General features: G+C 45.4%; 1 pseudogene; it reads right to left on the bottom strand.

Annotated features, from left to right (window-relative positions):
* Positions 1 to 14,910: 14,910 nt before the first annotated feature.
* Positions 14,911 to 18,205, bottom strand: part of LOC112262190 — a 54,844-nt pseudogene continuing 51,549 nt past the window's right edge.

Below are 18,205 nucleotides of genomic sequence, written 5' to 3'. Positions count from 1 at the left end.
CTATACCCACTGCATGGTGAGGTCTCTACCCCCCCTATACTATACCCACTGCATGGTGGGGTCTCTATACCCTATGCTATACCCACTGCATGGTGGGGTCTCTATCCCCTATACTATACCCACTGCATGGTGGGGTCTCTATCCCCTATGCTATACCCACTGCATGGTGGGGTCTCTACCCCCTATACTATACCCACTGCATGGTAGGGTCTCTACCCCCCTATACTATACCCACTGCATGGTGGGGTCTCTACCCCCTATACTATACCCACTGCATGGTGGGGGTCTCTATCCCCTGTACTATACCCACTGCATGGTGGGGTCTCTCTACCCTCTATACTATACCCACTGCATGGTGGGGTCTCTACCCCCTATACTATACCCACTGCATGGTGGGGTCTCTACCCCCCTATACTATACCCACTGCATGGTGGGGTCTCTACCCCCTATACTATACCCACTGCATGGTGGGGTCTCTATCCCCTATACTATACCCACTGCATGGTGGGGTCTCTACCCCCTATACTATACCCACTGCATGGTGGGGTCTCTATGCCCTGTACTATACCCACTGCATGGCGGGGTCTCTACCCCCTATACTATACCCACTGCATGGTGGGGTCTCTACCCCCCTATACTATACTATACCCACTGCATGGTGGGGTCTCTACCCCCTATACTATACCCACTGCATGGTGGGGTCTCTACCCCCCTATACTATACTATACCCACTGCATGGTGGGGTCTCTACCCCCTATGCTATACCCACTGCATGGTGGGGTCTCTACCCTCTATACTATACCCACTGCATGGTGAGGTCTCTACCCCCCCTATACTATACCCACTGCATGGTGGGGTCTCTCTACCCCTATAGCCACATACTATACCCACTGCATGGCGGGGGCCCTCACCTGCATGCCACTGCATGGTGGGGTCTCTACCCCTATACTATACCCACTGCATGGTGGGGTCTCTACCCCTATACTATACCCCCTGCATGGTGGGTCTCTACCCCTATACCCAGATACTGCATGGTGGGGTCTCTACCCCCTATGCTATACCACTGCATGGTGGGGTCTCTCTATACTATACCCACTCTGCTCTACCCCCATATACCCACTGCATGGTGGGGTCTACCCCCTATACTATACCCACTGTACAGGGGGCCTCTACCACTATACCACTGCATGGTGGGGTCTCTATCCCCTTACACACTATACTCACTGCATGGTGGGGTCTCTACCTTATACTATACTATACCCACTGCATGGTGGGGTCTCTATCCCCATACTATACCCACTGCATGGTGGGGTCCCCCATACTATACCCACTGCATACTATACTCACTGCATGGTCTCTACCCCCTATACTATACCCACTGCATGCTATACTATACCCACTGCATGGTGGGGTCTCTACCCCCTATACTATACCATACCCACTGCATGGTGGGGTCTCTATCCCCCTATACCCACTGCATGGTGGGGGTCTCTATCCCCCTATACTATACCCACTGCATGGTGGGGTCTCTATCCCCTATACTATACTATACCCACTGTGCCGGTGGGGTCCTACTATACTATACCCACTGCATGGTGGGGGTCTACCCCTATACTATACCCACTGCATGGTGGGGTCTCTATCCCCTATACTATACCCACTGCATGGTGGGGTCTCTATCTCTATACCCCTATACCACTATACCCTGCATGGTGGGGTCTCTACCCTCTATACTATACTATACCCACTGCATGGTGGGGTCTCTACCCCCTATACTATACCCACTATACCCACTATACTCACTGCATGGTGGGGTCTCTACCCCCTATACTATACCCACTGCATGGTGGGGGGTCTCTACCCCCTATACTATACCACTGCATGGTGTGGTCTCTACCCCCTATACTATACCCACTGCATGGTGGGGGTCTCTATCCCCCTATACTATACCACTGCATGGTGGGGTCTCTACCTATACTATACCCACTGCATGGTGGGGTCTCTCTATACTACCCACTGCATGGTGGGGTCTCTACCCCCTATTCACTGCATGGTGGGGTCTCTATCCCCCTATACTATACCCCACTGCAGGTGGGGTCTCTATCCCCTATACTACACCCAAGACTTACTAAGCATGGTGGGGTCTCTATCCTATTCCCTATTCATAATTATACTGCATGGCTGCATAACATAACCCCCGCCCCTGATGATCGCAGTAAACAAGTCATCTATGCATAACAACTCCCCACCCTGTGTGACCCGATACATCATATGACGATCTGGCCTGCTAGTGCATACCTGAATGTGGCATGGTGATTGTATCATTGGTGTTGCTGGATCAACGTTGAATATAACGATGGCCGAGGCGTTTTGGCTCGCTGCGTGTCTTATCTTATCTTTAAATGTGCAGTTTCCCACAATCAGGGCTATCCACTGCCTTGGACCGGAACAGAGAACCGGGTACCGGGATCACAGGCTTGTCTATCCTGAGAGAGAGAAGGCCACGACTCCTTTTGCGTCGCGTTTAAGCGAGTGTTCCCCGTATCGACCGTATTCTGCTTTTCCGTCCGGACTTCAGAGGTGACCGGGTCTATGTAGGTGATATTAACGAAAGCGGTGTACCACTCCTCTCTCGGCCACGGTAAAGTCCAAACAGAGGAGGTGAACGAAACAAAACGTCAGGAGCCATGTAGATAGGGCTAAACTGCGGCAGGCCTGCATCAACGACATGATCAGACCTATCTGGGTTTATTATGATCTCTGTCTGCAGTACCGTCCACACCTACAACTAGATACTGTTAGTTAGTTACGCCATAACGGGCGGGTTGTTTTCCATCCACCCCCCGGTCTCTCTCTCTCTCTCTCTGTGTGTAAACACACCTCCTCATCTACTAGCTACTTAATGTAGGGTTGCAGAAAGCCGAAGGGGAAAAAAACACACACTTCCTTTTTCAAAACCTCAAATCAACAAAACAACAAAAGGTTGTTTCCGGCAACCGCGAGGAAACGGTAACCAGCGACCATGTGGACACTCTGCAAAGACATTACAAAGTTAGTTTGGTTATAAACGTTAATGGGTCCACGAAGTGTTTCTCCCTTTTATCAACTTTCAGAATAAAAAGTCCCTTCCCTGTATACTTCGTAAATGAATAATTAGGGCCCGAAAATTATGAAAAATGTGCACAATTATCGATATATTTTTGTACTAGTTATCATACAAAGAATAATTTAAAGTATTTCAAAGATGTCATTTTGTACATTTTATTTTAAACCTAAATGGTCAACGTTTTGTTTTTTGTAATGTGTACTCAATAATATAATACAAAATATCTGTACATTTGTGTTACAGTAAAAACAGTCCCCATCCTCAAAAAACAAATAATGGCATTTATAGTACCATTGACGTCACTAGACCCGGGCTTTCGGGGTTTTTTACAGGCATGCTGAGAATGATTTTTGTCTCAGCCCGGAGCCTTTTGCCCTACTGGGATGATGTAAAACAAACTAGGCTACACTGCATTACACACCGCGATGAATACTCAATCACGAGCCATGGCCTTTTTAGTGCTGCCTTTAACCAACATGTCTGTGGGACTCAGAATATGTAGAGGGGTGTTTCGGGACCTCCCCAGTGGCTGCACTACAGGTGGAGATGGAGATGGAGGGAAATGCCATTGCAGATTAGGAGAAAGCAGCTGGCAATGAATTCATTGGGTCGACCTACAGGGACATGGGGTTATCTCATCCTTGTGAAAGGGATTTTACAGGCACGCTGGGACATTGAGTGAAGACAGAACACGAGCTTTTGGGTGGGTGGGTAAAACCAAGGAGATGGGACTGTATGGAAGAGTTCAGTCAATAGTAGCTGTTCCTGTAAATCTACCATGGCTTCTCCCACCTCCAGTAGAGGATCTGGAAATATTGGAGAGACAACAGAAGATAGGGAGAATTATTGATCCATCTGGAGAGACTACAGAAAGATAGGGAGGGAGTTGATCCATCTGGAGAGACTACAGAAAGATAGGGAGGGAGTTGATCCATCTGGAGAGACTACAGAAAGTTAGGAGGTATTGATCCATCTGGAGAGACTACAGAAAGATAGGGAGGGTGTTGATCCATCTGGAGACTTCAGAAAAGATGGGGTGAGTGTTGATCCATCTGGAGAGACTACAGAAAGATAAGGAGGGTATTGATCCATCTGTTTGGGAGAGACTAGGGACAGATAGGGAGGGGGTATTGATCCATCTGTTTGGAGAGACTAGGGACGATAGGAGGTATTGATCATCTGATTGGGAGAGATCCATCTGGAGAGACAGATAGGGAGGGTGTTGATCCATCTGGAGAGACTACAGAAAGATAGGGAGGAGTTGTTTGGGATCCATCTGTTTGGAGAGACTACAGAAGGGAGGGGTATTGATCTATCTGTTTGGAGAGACTAGGGACAGATAGGGGAGGGTGTTGATCCATCTGGAGACTATAGAAAGATAGGGAGGGTATTGATCCATCTGTTTGGAGAGACTAGGGACAGATAGGGAGGGTGTTGATCCATCTGTTTGGAGACTACAGACAGATAGGGAGGGTGTTGATCCATCTGGAGAGACTACAGAAAGATAGGGATCCATCTGATTGGTGTAGGGAGGGTGATCCATCTGTTTGGAGAGACTAGGGACAGATAGGGAGGGTGTTGATCCATCTGTTTTGGAGAGACTGAGGACAGATAGGGGGAGATCATCTGGAGAGACTACAGACAGATAGGGAGGGTTGATCCATCTGGAGAGACTACAGAAAAGATAGGGAGGTGTGATCCATCTGATTGAGAGACTACAGAAAGATGAGGACGGGGAGTTAATCCATCTGGAGAGACTACAGAAAGATAAGTTAGGGAGACTACAGAAAGATAGGGAGGAGTTGATCCATCTGGAGAGACTACAGAAAGATAGGGAGGGAGTTGATCCATCTGGAGACTACAGAAAGATAGGGAGGGTGTTGATCCATCTGGAGAGACTTCAGAAAGATGGGAGGGTGTTGATCCATCTGGAGTCCATCTGGAGAGACTACAGAAAGATAAGGATGGTATTGATCCATCTGTTTGGAGACTAGGGACAGATAAGGAGGGTATTGATCCATCTGATTGGAGAGACTAGGGACAGATAGGGAGGGTATTGATCCATCTGATTGGAGAGACTAGGGACAGATAGAGGTGTTGATCCATCTGGAGGAACTACAGGAAGATAGGGAGGAGTTGATTTGATCCATCTGGAGAGACTACAGAAAGATAGGGAGGGTGTTGATCCATCTGGGAGAGACTACAGAAAGATAGGGAGGGTATTGATCCATCTGTTTGGAAGACTAGGGACAGATAGGTAGGGTGTTGATCCATCTGTTTGGAGAGACTAGGGACAGATAGGGAGGTATTGATCCATCTGTTTGGAGAGACTAGGGACAGATAGGGAGGTGTTTGATCCATCTGGAGAGACTACAGAAAGATAGGGAGGGTGTTGATCCATCTGTTTGGAGAGACTAGGGACAGATAGGGAGGGTGTTGATCCATCTGGAGAGACTACAGACAGATAGGGAGGTATTGATCCCATCTGGAGAGACTACAGAAAGATAGGGAGGTGTTGATCCATCTGATTGGAGAGACTAGGGACAGATAGGGAGGGTATTGATCCATCTGATTGGAGACTAGGGACAGATAGGGAGGGTATTGATCCATCTGATTGGAGAGACTAGGGACAGATAGGGAGAGGTGTTGATCCATCTGATTGGAGAGACTAGTGGGGGGAAGTCAGGAAACGCATTACAGATCATCTGGCTGTAAATACAGGGGAGCTGATGACCATACTGTTGGCCTTGCAGTGTGGGTGGAGGAAGTCAAGCCAGACAGAGTAGTTATTTGCTCTGATTCATGTGCAGTGTTAATGAGTCTCAGTCCTTTATATCACGTAGTAGACAAGACCTGAATTATGAGGTGCTACAAACCCATGGCAGGATTAGACAGATGGGTATACAGATCATATTTATGGGTCCCCAGCTCATGTAGTGGAGGGGAATGAGGCAGTTGATGGCACTGGCTAAACAAGCACTAAGTAGTGGGGAGGTTGATGTACTGGCTAAACAAGCACTAAGTAGTGGGGAGGTTGATGTACTGGCTAAACAAGCACTAAAGTAGTGGGGATGTTGATGTACTGGCTAAACAAGCACTAAGTAGTGGGGATGTTGATGTACTGGCTAAACAAGCACTAAGTAGTGGGGATGTTGATGTACTGGCTAAACAAGCACTAAGTAGTGGGGGATCTTTGTTTCAGTGAGCAAAGCAGTAAAGGCCTGATTATGGACAGTGACCTGGTGGATAAAGTTACCCGCAGTGAAATAGAGATACTAAGGGATCATGACAACTGACAAAGATCTACAGGAGGAACACGCTAAGGCAAGAGAGAGGAGACTATTTCTTACAAGATTAAGGGTGGTTTAAGGCCCTACTTGTCATCTTAATGGATGGTGTGAATATTGCCAGACATGTCAGTGGGCATGTACTGATCTGGGACATTTCTTCAAACCATCATCTTTATGAGGAGAAGGATTAAATATTTAAATATATTGAGGCGTAATTAGATAAAGCCTTGAGTGTTGGATGAGTAACCTATTTTGAGAGACACAAATGCAGAGGATTTAGTTTCTCCATCTCTGGCTGACACACTAACAGTGCTCAGTTATGGTTCACGTTGGATGCCAACCGCCAATAAGCCAAGGAGCATCATAATCCACTCTGGGTTCATCCTGTCAGTTATGCAGCTGCGTGGGTCTTTGTGCATTAGAGTCCACTCTGGTTTAGTTTCCCGCTGCACGGATGATTTAGATGACAGTATTGTTCTACTCCTAAACTATCTCTAGTAAACACATTCTTTGAGTCTGTAATTTGTCTTTAACTCATTTTGTCAGCTACTGAAGCCATCTCCCGTTTCTTCAAACCATCATCTTTATTTAATATCGATTAAATATTGCAATAATGAGGCTAGTCGACCCCCTCTTGAGTGTTGGACTGAGTAACCTAACCTGGAGAGACACAAATGCAGAGTCCTATATATGGCTGACACTAACAATGCTCAGTTATGGTTGGTTTAACACCCCCCATGCAATCCAGGAGCATCATAATATCTGGGTTCATCCTTTTTCTGCATAATTCGTTGTCTTAACCCCACTCTGGTTTAGTTTCCCAGATGCACGGATGATTTAAGAAGTATTGTTCAAAACTATCTCTAGTAAAACACATTCTTGAGTCTGTTATGCAGTCTTAACTCATTTTGTCAGCTCAAGCCATCTCCTGGGTGAACCCTATGCCCAGATTATCTGCAAGAAACCATCTCTTTATAGAAACACAAGAATTAAAACAGAACAGAAATGTGTCATTTTGTAAACTATTAACATCAAACAGACCAGGTAAATATGTCATTTTTTCTGATAATTCACAAACATTGTTTTTTATTTATTTAACAAGGCAAGTCAGTTAAGAACAAATTCTTATTTTCAATGACTGCCTAGGAACAGTGGGTTAACTGCCTGTTCAAGGTGCAGAACAACAGATTTGTACCTTGTCAGCTCGGGGGTTTGAACTTGCAACCTTCCGGTACCTCTAACCACTGGTCCCTGCCTCTACGCCCTACACTCTAACCACTAGCTCCTAACCACTAGGCTACCCTGCCACCCCTACACTCTAACCACTAGGCTACCCTGCCGCCCCTACACCACTCTAACCACTAGGTTACCATGCCTCCTCTACACTCTAACCACTAGGCTACCCTGCAGCCTCTACACTCTAACCACTAGGTTACCATACCGCCTCTACACTCTAACCACTAGACTACCCTGCCGCCCCAGGGGTACTCTGTACCGGTGAATATTTATTGATTGTCCAGAGACATCCTGGTAAAGAAACGTAATATATACGTTGGCAGCATTCGCGTGAAACTGAAAACACGAACCACTGCTTTTAATCAGCGCAAGGTGACCGGAAACATGACCGAATACAAACAGTGTAACTATTCCCTCCGCAAGGCAATCAAACAAGCTAAGCGTCAGTATAGAGACAAAGTAGAATCTCAATTCAAAAGATCAGACACAAGAGGTATGTGGCAGGGTCTACAGTCAATCACGGATTACAAAAACAAAACCAGCCCCGTCACGGACCAGGATGTCTTGCTCCCAGGCAGACTAAATAACTTTTTGCCTGCTTTGAGGACAATACAGTGCCACTGACACGGCCCGCAACTAAAACATGCGGACTCTCCTTCACTGCAGCCGAAGTGAGGAAAACATTTAAACGTGTCAACCCTCGCAAGGCTGCAGGCCCAGACGGCATCCCCAGCCGCGCCCTCAGAGCATGCGCAGACCAGCTGGCCGGTGTGTTTACGGACATATTCAATCAATCCTTATCCCAGTCTGTTGTTCCCACATGCTTCAAGAGGGCCACCATTGTTCCTGTTCCCAAGAAAGCTAAGGTAACTGAGCTAAACGACTACCGCCCCGTAGCACTCACTTCCGTCATCATGAAGTGCTTTGAGAGACTAGTCAAGGACCATATCACCTCCACCCTACCTGACACCCTAGACCCACTCCAATTTGCTTACCGCCCAAATAGGTCCACAGGCGATGCAATCTCAACCACACTGCACACTGCCCTAACCCATCTGGACAAGAGGAATACCTATGTGAGAATGCTGTTCATCGACTACAGCTCGGCATTCAACACCATAGTACCCTCCAAGCTCGTCATCAAGCTCGAGACCCTGGGTCTCGACCCCGCCCTGTGCAACTGGGTACTGGACTTCCTGACGGGCCGCCCCCAGGTGGTGAGTGGTAGGCAACAACATTCCACCCCGCTGATCCTCAACACTGGGGCCCCACAAGGGTGCGTTCTGAGCCCTCTCATGTACTCCCTGTTCACCCACGACTGCGAGGCCACGCACGCCTCCAACTCAATCATCAAGTTTGCGGACGACACAACAGTGGTAGGCTTGACTACCAACAACGACGAGACGGCCTACAGGGAGGAGGTGAGGGCCCTCAGAGTGTGGTGTCAGGAAAATAACCTCACACTCAACGTCAACAAAACTAAGGAGATGATTGTGGACTTCAGGAAACAGCAGAGGAACACCCCCTATCCACATCGATGGAACAGTAGTGGAGAGGGTAGTAAGTTTAAGTTCCTCGGCGTACACATCACAGACAAACTGAATTGGTCCACCCACACAGACAGCATCGTGAAGAAGGCGCAGCAGCGCCTCTTCAACCTCAGGAGGCTGAAGAAATTCGGCTTGTCACCAAAAGCACTCACAAACTTCTACAGATGCACAATCAAGAGCATCCTGTCGGGCTGTATCACCGCCTGGTATGGCAACTGCACCGCCCTCAACCGTAAGGCTCTCCAGAGGGTAGTGAGGTCTGCACAACGCATCCCCGGGGGCAAACTACCTGCCCTCCAGGACACCTACACCACCCGATGTCACAGGAAGGCCATAAAGATCATCAAGGATAACAACCACCGAGCCACTGCCTGTTCACCCAGCTATCATCCAGAAGGCGAGGTCAGTACAGGTGCATCAAAGCTGGGACTGAGAGACTGAAAAACAGCTTCTATCTCAAGGCCATCAGACTGTTAAACAGCCACCACTAACATTGAGTGGCTGCTGCCAACACACTGACTCAACTCCAGCCACTTTAATAATGGGAATTGATGGGAAATTATGTCAAATATATCACTAGCCACTTTAAACAATGCTACCTAATATAATGTTTACATACCCTACATTATTCATCTCATATGTATACGTATATACTGTACTCTATATCATCTACTGTATCCTTATGTAATACATGTATCACTAGCCACTTTAACTATGCCACTTTGTTTACATACTCATCTCATATGTATATACTGTACTCAATACCATCTACTGTATCTTGCCTATGCCGCTCTGTACCATCACTCATTCATATATCCTTATGTACATATTCTTTATCCCTTTACACTTGTGTCTATAAGGTAGTAGTTTTGGAATTGTTAGCTAGATTACTTGTTGGTTATTACTGCATTGTCGGAACTAGAAGCACAAGCATTTAGCTACACTCGCATTAACATCTGCTAACCATGTGTATGTGACAAATACAATTTGATTTGATTTGATTTGATAACTGTATTACCTGTTAATGTCCCATCAATGATTTAATTAATAATTTAATTTAATTTAATGATTTTTAGGTTTAAAAAAAAAATCCATTCAAAATGTAGGTTCATTTAGCACGTTCATCCCAAATAATTCCAGCATCCGAACACCCGCCAACTTTCCTTCAATTTACAAATGGCTGAAACTACTGTATCTCATTGGAGAAAGCATACGAGTATTCCACCCAATTCATAGACTCTCTGCTACCGCACGGCCAAACGGTACCGGAGCGCCAAGTCTAGGTCCAAGAGGCTTCCCTAACAGCTTCTACCCCCAAGCCAGAAAACTCTAAACAGATAATCAAAGGCCCAGACTCCTCTGTTACGCTGCTTATAATCTATGCATAGTCACTTTAACTCTACCTACATGTACAAATTACCTCAATTACCTCAACTAACACATTGACTCTGTACTGGTACCCCCTGTATATAGTCTCCACATTGACTCTGTACCGTAACCCCTGTATATAGCCTCCACATTGACTCTGTACTGGTACCCCCTGTATATAGCCTCCACATTGACTCTGTACCGGTATATAGTCTCCCATTGACTCTGTACCGGTACCCCCTGTATATAGCCTCCACATTGACTCTGTACCGGTACCCCTGTATATAGCCTCCACATTGACTCTGTACCGGTACCCCTGTATATAGCCTCCACATTGACTCTGTACCGGTACCCCCTGTATATAGCCTCCACATTGACTCTGTACTGGTACCCCCTGTATATAGCCTCCACATTGACTCTGTACTGGTAACCCCCTGTATATAGTCTCCACATTGACTCTGTACCAGTACCCCCTGTATATAGCCTCCACATTGACTCTGTACCTGTACCCCCTGTATATAGCCTCCACATTGACTCTGTACCGGTACCCCCTGTATATAGCCTCCACATTGACTCTGTACCAGTGCCCCCTGTATATAGTCTCCACATTGACTCTGTACCGGTACCCCCTTTATATAGTCTTCACATTGACTCTGTACCGGTACCCCTTGTAAATAGCCTCCACATTGACTCTGTACCGTAATACCCTGTATATAGCCTCCACATTGACTCTGTACCGTAATAACCTGTATATAGCCTCCACATTGACTCTGTACCGTAATAACCTGTATATAGCCTCCACATTGACTCTGTACCGTAATAACCTGTATATAGCCTCCACATTGACTCTGTACCGTAATAACCTGTATATAGCCTCCACATTGACTCTGTACCGTAATAACCTGTATATAGCCTCCACATTGACTCTGTACCGTAATAACCTGTATATAGCCTCACTATTGTTATTTTACTGCTGCTCTTTAATTATTTCAGCATGTCACTGTTGTATTCGGCGCATGTGACGTTTGATTTGAACAGCGCCCTTCTGTCTTACTGTACTGTACGATGTGTCTGGACAGAAAGAGGGCAACATTCCATATAGAAAATCCACACTTCACATTTTATGGTGTTAAAAAGTGGGATTAAAATAGTATTTAATTGTCATTGTCAAAAATTCAAACTTTAAAAAAAGTATATATATATATAATCGTAATATACCTTGCTTAGAGAAGTATTCGATCCCCCTCCCAGATTCTGCCTGTGCTTAGCTCCATCCCATCTCTTTTCATCCTGAAAAACTCCCCAGCATACCCATAACATGATGCAGCCACCGCCATACTTGAAGATAAAGAGGCAGCTACTCAGTGTTGTGTTGGACTTGTCCCAAACAGAAGGCTTTGTATTTATGCCCAAAAAGTATATTTCTTTGCAGTTATATTTTTCCAATATTACTTTTAGCGTCTTGTTGTCATAGAGCAGAGGGAACAGTCACTAAGGTGAAGCGCTGTTCCATTCAACTCCGGCCATTGTTGTGGGCCTGCCCTCCCTGAATACATACATATGCATGTAATTGTATTCTTTTCACTCTGTCATTTAGGTTAGTATAGGTTAGTATTCCTTAGTTTTAGTTAGTTAGTTAAACTTAGTTCCTTAGTTTCCTTAGTTTTCTCCCATTACCCATTCCCGTTCTGAAATCACCAAAATGGCCTCATTTGGACTCCTAAGCAGTGTCCTTCCTGCGCTGCAGCTCAAGGATGACTGCATCTTTGGTATGTCTGGGTGGTTGAATGCAGCACCATGCTCAAAAGAGATAATTCAAGAGTCTGATTTGTTATTGTTACCCATCTACCAATCACTGCCCTTCTTTTATGAGGCTTTCAAGAGAGGGGAAAAAGAGCTCCCTGGTCTTTGTAGTTGGAATCTGTGCTTGAAATTCAAATACTTGGGCTGAGGGATCCTAACAGATGTATGTGTGGTGGTGGGGGACAGAGGAAGAGGTTGTCATGGCAACCCTGATGAGGTAACTTATTTGACTTCTGAACTCATTTAGGCTTGCCTAAACAAAATATTTGACTCATTTAGTCTTATTTGACTCATTAGTCTTCTTTGACATTAGTCTTCTTTGACTCATTTAGTCTTATTTGACTCATTTAGTCTTATTTGACTCATTTAGTCTTATTTGACTCATTAGTCTTCTTTGACTCATTTAGTCTTCTTTGACTCATTTAGTCTTCTTTGACTCATTTAGTCTTTGACTTTGACTCATTTAGTCTTGCCTAAACAAAAAAAAAGGGGGAGTGAATATAACAACAATATTTTTCGTAACATTTTTATTAATTTGTAACAATTTGTAGAATTTTCTTTTCACTTTGACATTATAGAGTATTTTGGTGTCGATCAAAACATTACTAATGAAATCTATTCTAAATATATACATCTAATCTATAATCTATATCTATCTTTAATGCAACAAAATGTGAATACTGTTGAAGGGGGTGTAGACTTTTATTACACCATTTTTATATAATGTTATAATTTTTTATTTTTTTTATTCATTCATTCATTATTTTATATACTTTTTTTTACACGTGGGCTAAACATACAATGCATTCGTACAATATTCAGAACATTCAAATTTTTTTGGTGCTGATTTATTCAAAATAAAAAACAGAAATACCTTATTTACTTAACTATTCAGACTCTTTGCTATGAAATATCGAAATTGAGCTCAGGTGCATCCTGTTTCCATTGATCATCCTTGAGATGTTTCTACAACTTGATTGGAGTCCACCTGTGGTAAATTCAATTGATTGGACATGATTTGGAAAGGCACACAGCTGTCTATATAAGGTCTCAGAGTTGACAGTGGATGTCAGAGCAAACACCAAGCCATGGGGTTAGAAGGAATTGTTCGTAGAGCTCCGGGTCAGTATTGGGTCGAGGCACAGATCTGGGAAAGGTACCAAAACATTTCTGCAGTATTGAAGGTCCCCAAGAACACAATGGCCTCCATCATTCTTAAATGGAAGAAGTTTGGAACCACCAAGACTCTTCCTAGAGCTGGCCACCCAGCCAAACTGAGAAATCGGGGGAGAAGAGTCTTTGGTCAGTGAGGTGACCAAGAACCCAATGGTCACTCTGACAGAGCTCCAGAGTTCCTATGTGGAGATGGGTGAACCTTCCAGAAAGACAACCATCTCTGCAGCATTCAACTAATTAGGCCTTTATAGTAGAGTGGCCAGGCGGAAGCCACTCCTCAGTAAAAGGCACATGACAGCCCGCTTGGATTTAGCAAAAGTCCCCTTAAGAACTCTTAGACAACGAGAAAAAGATTCTCTGGTCTGATGAGACCAAGATTGAACTCTTTGCCTGAATGCCAAGCGTCACGTCTGGAGGAAACCAGGCACCAACCCTACGGTGAAGCACAGTGGTGGCAGCATCATGCTGTGGGGATGTTTTTCAGCGGCAGGGACTGGGAGACTAGTCAGGATCGAGGAAAGATGAACGGAGCAAGGTACAGAGAGATCCTGGATGAAAACCTGCTCCAGAGCGCTCAGGACCTCAGACTGGGACGAAGGTTCACCTTCCAACAGGACAACGATCCTAAGCACACAGCCAAGACAATGCAGGAGTGGCTTTGGGACAATTCTCTGAGTGGCCTAGTCAGAGCCAGGACTTGAACCCGATCGAACATCTCTGGAGACCTGAAAATAGCTGTGCAGCGACGCTCCCCATCCAACCTGACAGAGCTTGAGAAGATCTGCAGAGAAGAATGGGAGAAACTCCGCAAATACAGGTGTGCCAAGCTTGTAGCGTCATACCCAAGAAGACTTGATCACCGCCAAAGGTGTTTCAACAAAGTACTGAGTAACGGGTCTGAATACTTACGTAAATGTGATATTTCCATTTTTATTTTCAATGCATTTGCATACATTTCTAAAAATGTTGTTTTTGCTTTGTCGTTGTGTGTGATTTTTTTGTTGTTGTATTTAATCCATTTTAGAATAAGTCTGTAACGTAACAAAATGCGGAAAAAGTGAAGGGGTCCGAATTCTTTCCAAACGGCAGGTAGATGTTCACTTCCATTCATCTTTCGGCAGGTCACCTTCAGACGAGTCCCCGTGACAATCATGAGGTCAAGCAAAAAATGGAGAACGCCATCGTGAGAATCTCATCTTCCCAGAGAGATGCTATACTCGTAAGCCTCATGCCATGAATATGCATAGCCACCTCGAAACAACTCCGATATGATTCTCGAAGTTGCCGGGATGTCACGTTGTCCCTAGTTATATCAGTAGATTTCATAACAACTTAAGTATTACCCAAACTTCTATTCAATCAAATAAACATCATTAAACCATTCATGTCTTTTGTTGACAATATTCCACTATTCATTGACACAATGAAAAAACGCCACCTGCTGGAGGGAGACAGAATTTCAGGCGTTATGGCTGAGCTACACGAGTAGCGCCATCTAGTGGTCTGAACGTGTTCTTGCACCATAATATGGACTTCCTCGCTTCCTAACTAGAACTAGTAGGCTACTATAAAATTCCTTCATGTTGTGTGAAAACGTGTGGAAAACACTTGAGCTTTTAAAAATGTTTTTCATTATTTTGTCAAACTCAATATTTACAGAATTAAACATAGAACACTTCCCTCCTAAGTGTCTATTTTCCAGTCTCTTCATCCTTCTATCCCTCTATGGTTCTCCATCCATCCATCCGTTCTTCATTCATCCCTCAATCATTCCACCCGTTCTCTCTCGTCCTCCTTCTAAGTGTCTACTTTCCCGTAGGTGCCCTCCGGAGGGCGGTAGGGTTTAGGGAAGGTCTTCAGCTGGATGCTGTTGAAAGCATACTTCCTGCTTCTGATGTTCTTCTCAACGTTCTCCATTCTACAGCCCTCCCTAGAGATGTGTGCGGCGCGCACACACACACACACACACGCACACACACACGCACACACGCGCACACACACACAAGCGCACACACACACAAGCGCACAGGATGAATGAATGGAACAATTGATTTCAGGGGATGAAACACAAAGAATTTCATAGTTGATGTGCATCACTGTCGGGGCTGAAAGTAGAGGACCAAGCGATAACACATACATGTACCACAACCACACATACATGTACCACAACCACACATACATGTACCACAACCACACATACACACCACAACAGTGATGGAGAGAGAGAGAGAGAGAGGGGCACAGAACCGATACATGTAAACAGAACCAAGACAGAGGCAGTAGAAAACAGAACCAAGAGATACAGTAGAAAATAGAACCAGAGACACAGTAGAAAACAGACACAGAGATGAAAGCAGAACCACACAGAAAACAGAGACACACAGTGAAAGGAGAGAGAGAGAGCAGAGAGAGGAGAGAGAGTAGAAAACAGAACCAGAGAGAGAGGAAAACAGAGAGAGAGTAGAAAACAGAACCAAGAGAGAGAGTAGAAAGCAGAGAGAGAGAGTAGAAAAGAGAGAGAGAGAAAGCAGAGAGAGAGTAGAAAGCAGAGAGAGAGTAGAAAGCAGAGAGAGTAGAAAGCAGAGAGAGAGTAGAAAACAGAGAGAGAGAGTAGAAAGCAGAGAGAGAGAGTAGAAAGCAGAGAGAGAGAGAGAGAGTAGAAAACAGAGAGAGAGAGTAGAAAGCAGAGAGAGAGAGAGAAAGCAGAGAGAGAGAGAGAGAGAAAAACAGAGAGAGAGTAGAAAGCAGAGAGAGAGAGTAGAAAGCAGAGAGAGAGAGAGAGTAGAAAGCAGAAAAAGGAGTACTCTGGAAGTGGTACCATTGTATATGTATTTATTGGTTTTGCAATAATTGTAGTTGATTGGCATTGTCCCATTAGAACCGGCAGGTAGCCTAGTGGTTAGAGCAGGTAGCCTAGTGGTTAGAGCAGGTAGCCTAGTGGTTAGAGCAGGTAGCCTAGTGGTTAGAGCAGGTAGCCTAGTGGTTAGAGCAGGTAGCCTAGTGGTTAGAGCAGGTAGCCTAGTGATTAGAGCAGGTAGCCTAGTGGTTAGAGCAGGTAGCCTAGTGGTTAGAGCAGGTAGCCTAGTGGTTAGAGCAGGTAGCCTAGTGGTTAGAGCCTAGTGGTTAGAGCAGGTAGCCTAGCGGTTAGAGCAGGTAGCCTAGTGGTTAGAGCAGGTAGCCTAGTGGTTAGAGCAGGTAGCCTAGTGGTTAGAGCAGGTAGCCTAGTGGTTAGAGCAGGTAGCCTAGTGGTTAGAGCAGGTAGCCTAGTGGTTAGAGCAGGTAGCCTAGTGGTTAGAGCAGGTAGCCTAGTGGTTAGAGCAGGTAGCCTAGTGGTTAGAGCAGGTAGCCTAGTGGTTAGAGTGTTGGGCCATTAACCGAAAGGTTGCTGGATCGAGCTGACAAGTCGTTCTGCCCCTGAACAAGGCAGTTAACCCCACTGTTCCCCGGTAGGCCGTCATTGTAAATAAGAATTTGTTCTTAACTGACTTTTTAGAAAGAACTACCATATTTCTATTTCCCAGTTACAACTACCATACTCAGTATGAGCCAGACCACTAGCAGATGTGAGGTGACCAGGAGGAGAGCTACCGGATAGAAGTGTCTGCCAGGTGCTGCCGGAGTCTTCTGTTCCCCCTTAAACCCAGACCACGACCCAGCTCCTCTCTCTGGGTCCCAACAACCCACTATCTGGCCCTGCTGGAGACGAGAGCTGGGGGAGGGGAAGTGGGGGGGAGAAGAAGAAGAAGAAGAAAGCAAGTAAAATCATTTTTTTTAAAGCAATGAGAGAAGAAGAGAGGTTAGATGGAGAGAAGAAGAGATATTAGATGGAGAGAAGAAGAGAGGTTAGATGGAGAGAAGAAGAGAGGTTAGATGGAGAGAAGAAGAGAGGTTAGATGGAGAGAAGAAGAGAGATTAGATGGAGAGAAGAAGAGAGATTAGATGGAGAGAAGAAGAGAGGTTAGATGGAGAGAAGAAGAGAGATTAGATGGAGAGAAGAAGAGAGGTTAGATGGAGAGAAGAAGAGAGGTTAGATGGAGAGAAGAAGAGAGGTTAGATGGAGAGAAGAAGAGAGGTTAGATGGAGAGAAGAAGAGAGGTTAGATGGAGAGAAACTAAAACAGAAAGCCAGTCAGTAAAGCAGTTTGGTCTGAAAGAACCTGACAGAAACTACAAATTAAAAAGGAGAGGAGAGGAGGAGGAGAAGAGAGGAGCAGGGAGGAGAGGATGGGGAGGAGGAGACACACACACACACACACATCCTTATGCCCCTACCTCCTCATGCAGTCCAGTGCTCTGTTAAAGTGCTCCTTGCTGAGTGTGTGTTCGTCTCTTAGCAACATACACTGTTCTAAAGTCACAGACATGGAGGTCCTGTCTTTGGCACTTTTACAGCTGGTTAACCTGACACCATTCAACCTCCTACACACCTAGAGAGAGAGAGAGAGAGAGAGAGAGAGAGAGAGAGAGAGAGAGACAGAGAGGGAGAGAGAAAGAGAGACAGAGGGAGAGAGAGACAGAGAAGGAGAGAGAGAGAGAGAGAGAGAGAGAGAGAGACAGAAAGAGAGACACAGAGAGAGAGAGAGACACAGAGAGAGAGAGACAGAGAGGGAGAGAGAGAGAGACAGAGAGAGAGAGACAGAGAGAGAGAGAGAGAGAGCGAGAGAGAGTCAGACCTTT

Source organism: Oncorhynchus tshawytscha, unplaced genomic scaffold (assembly GCF_018296145.1).
Source record: "Oncorhynchus tshawytscha isolate Ot180627B unplaced genomic scaffold, Otsh_v2.0 Un_contig_13380_pilon_pilon, whole genome shotgun sequence".
Lineage (NCBI taxonomy): Eukaryota > Metazoa > Chordata > Actinopteri > Salmoniformes > Salmonidae > Oncorhynchus > Oncorhynchus tshawytscha.
This window is presented reverse-complemented; position numbering and strand designations above follow the sequence as displayed.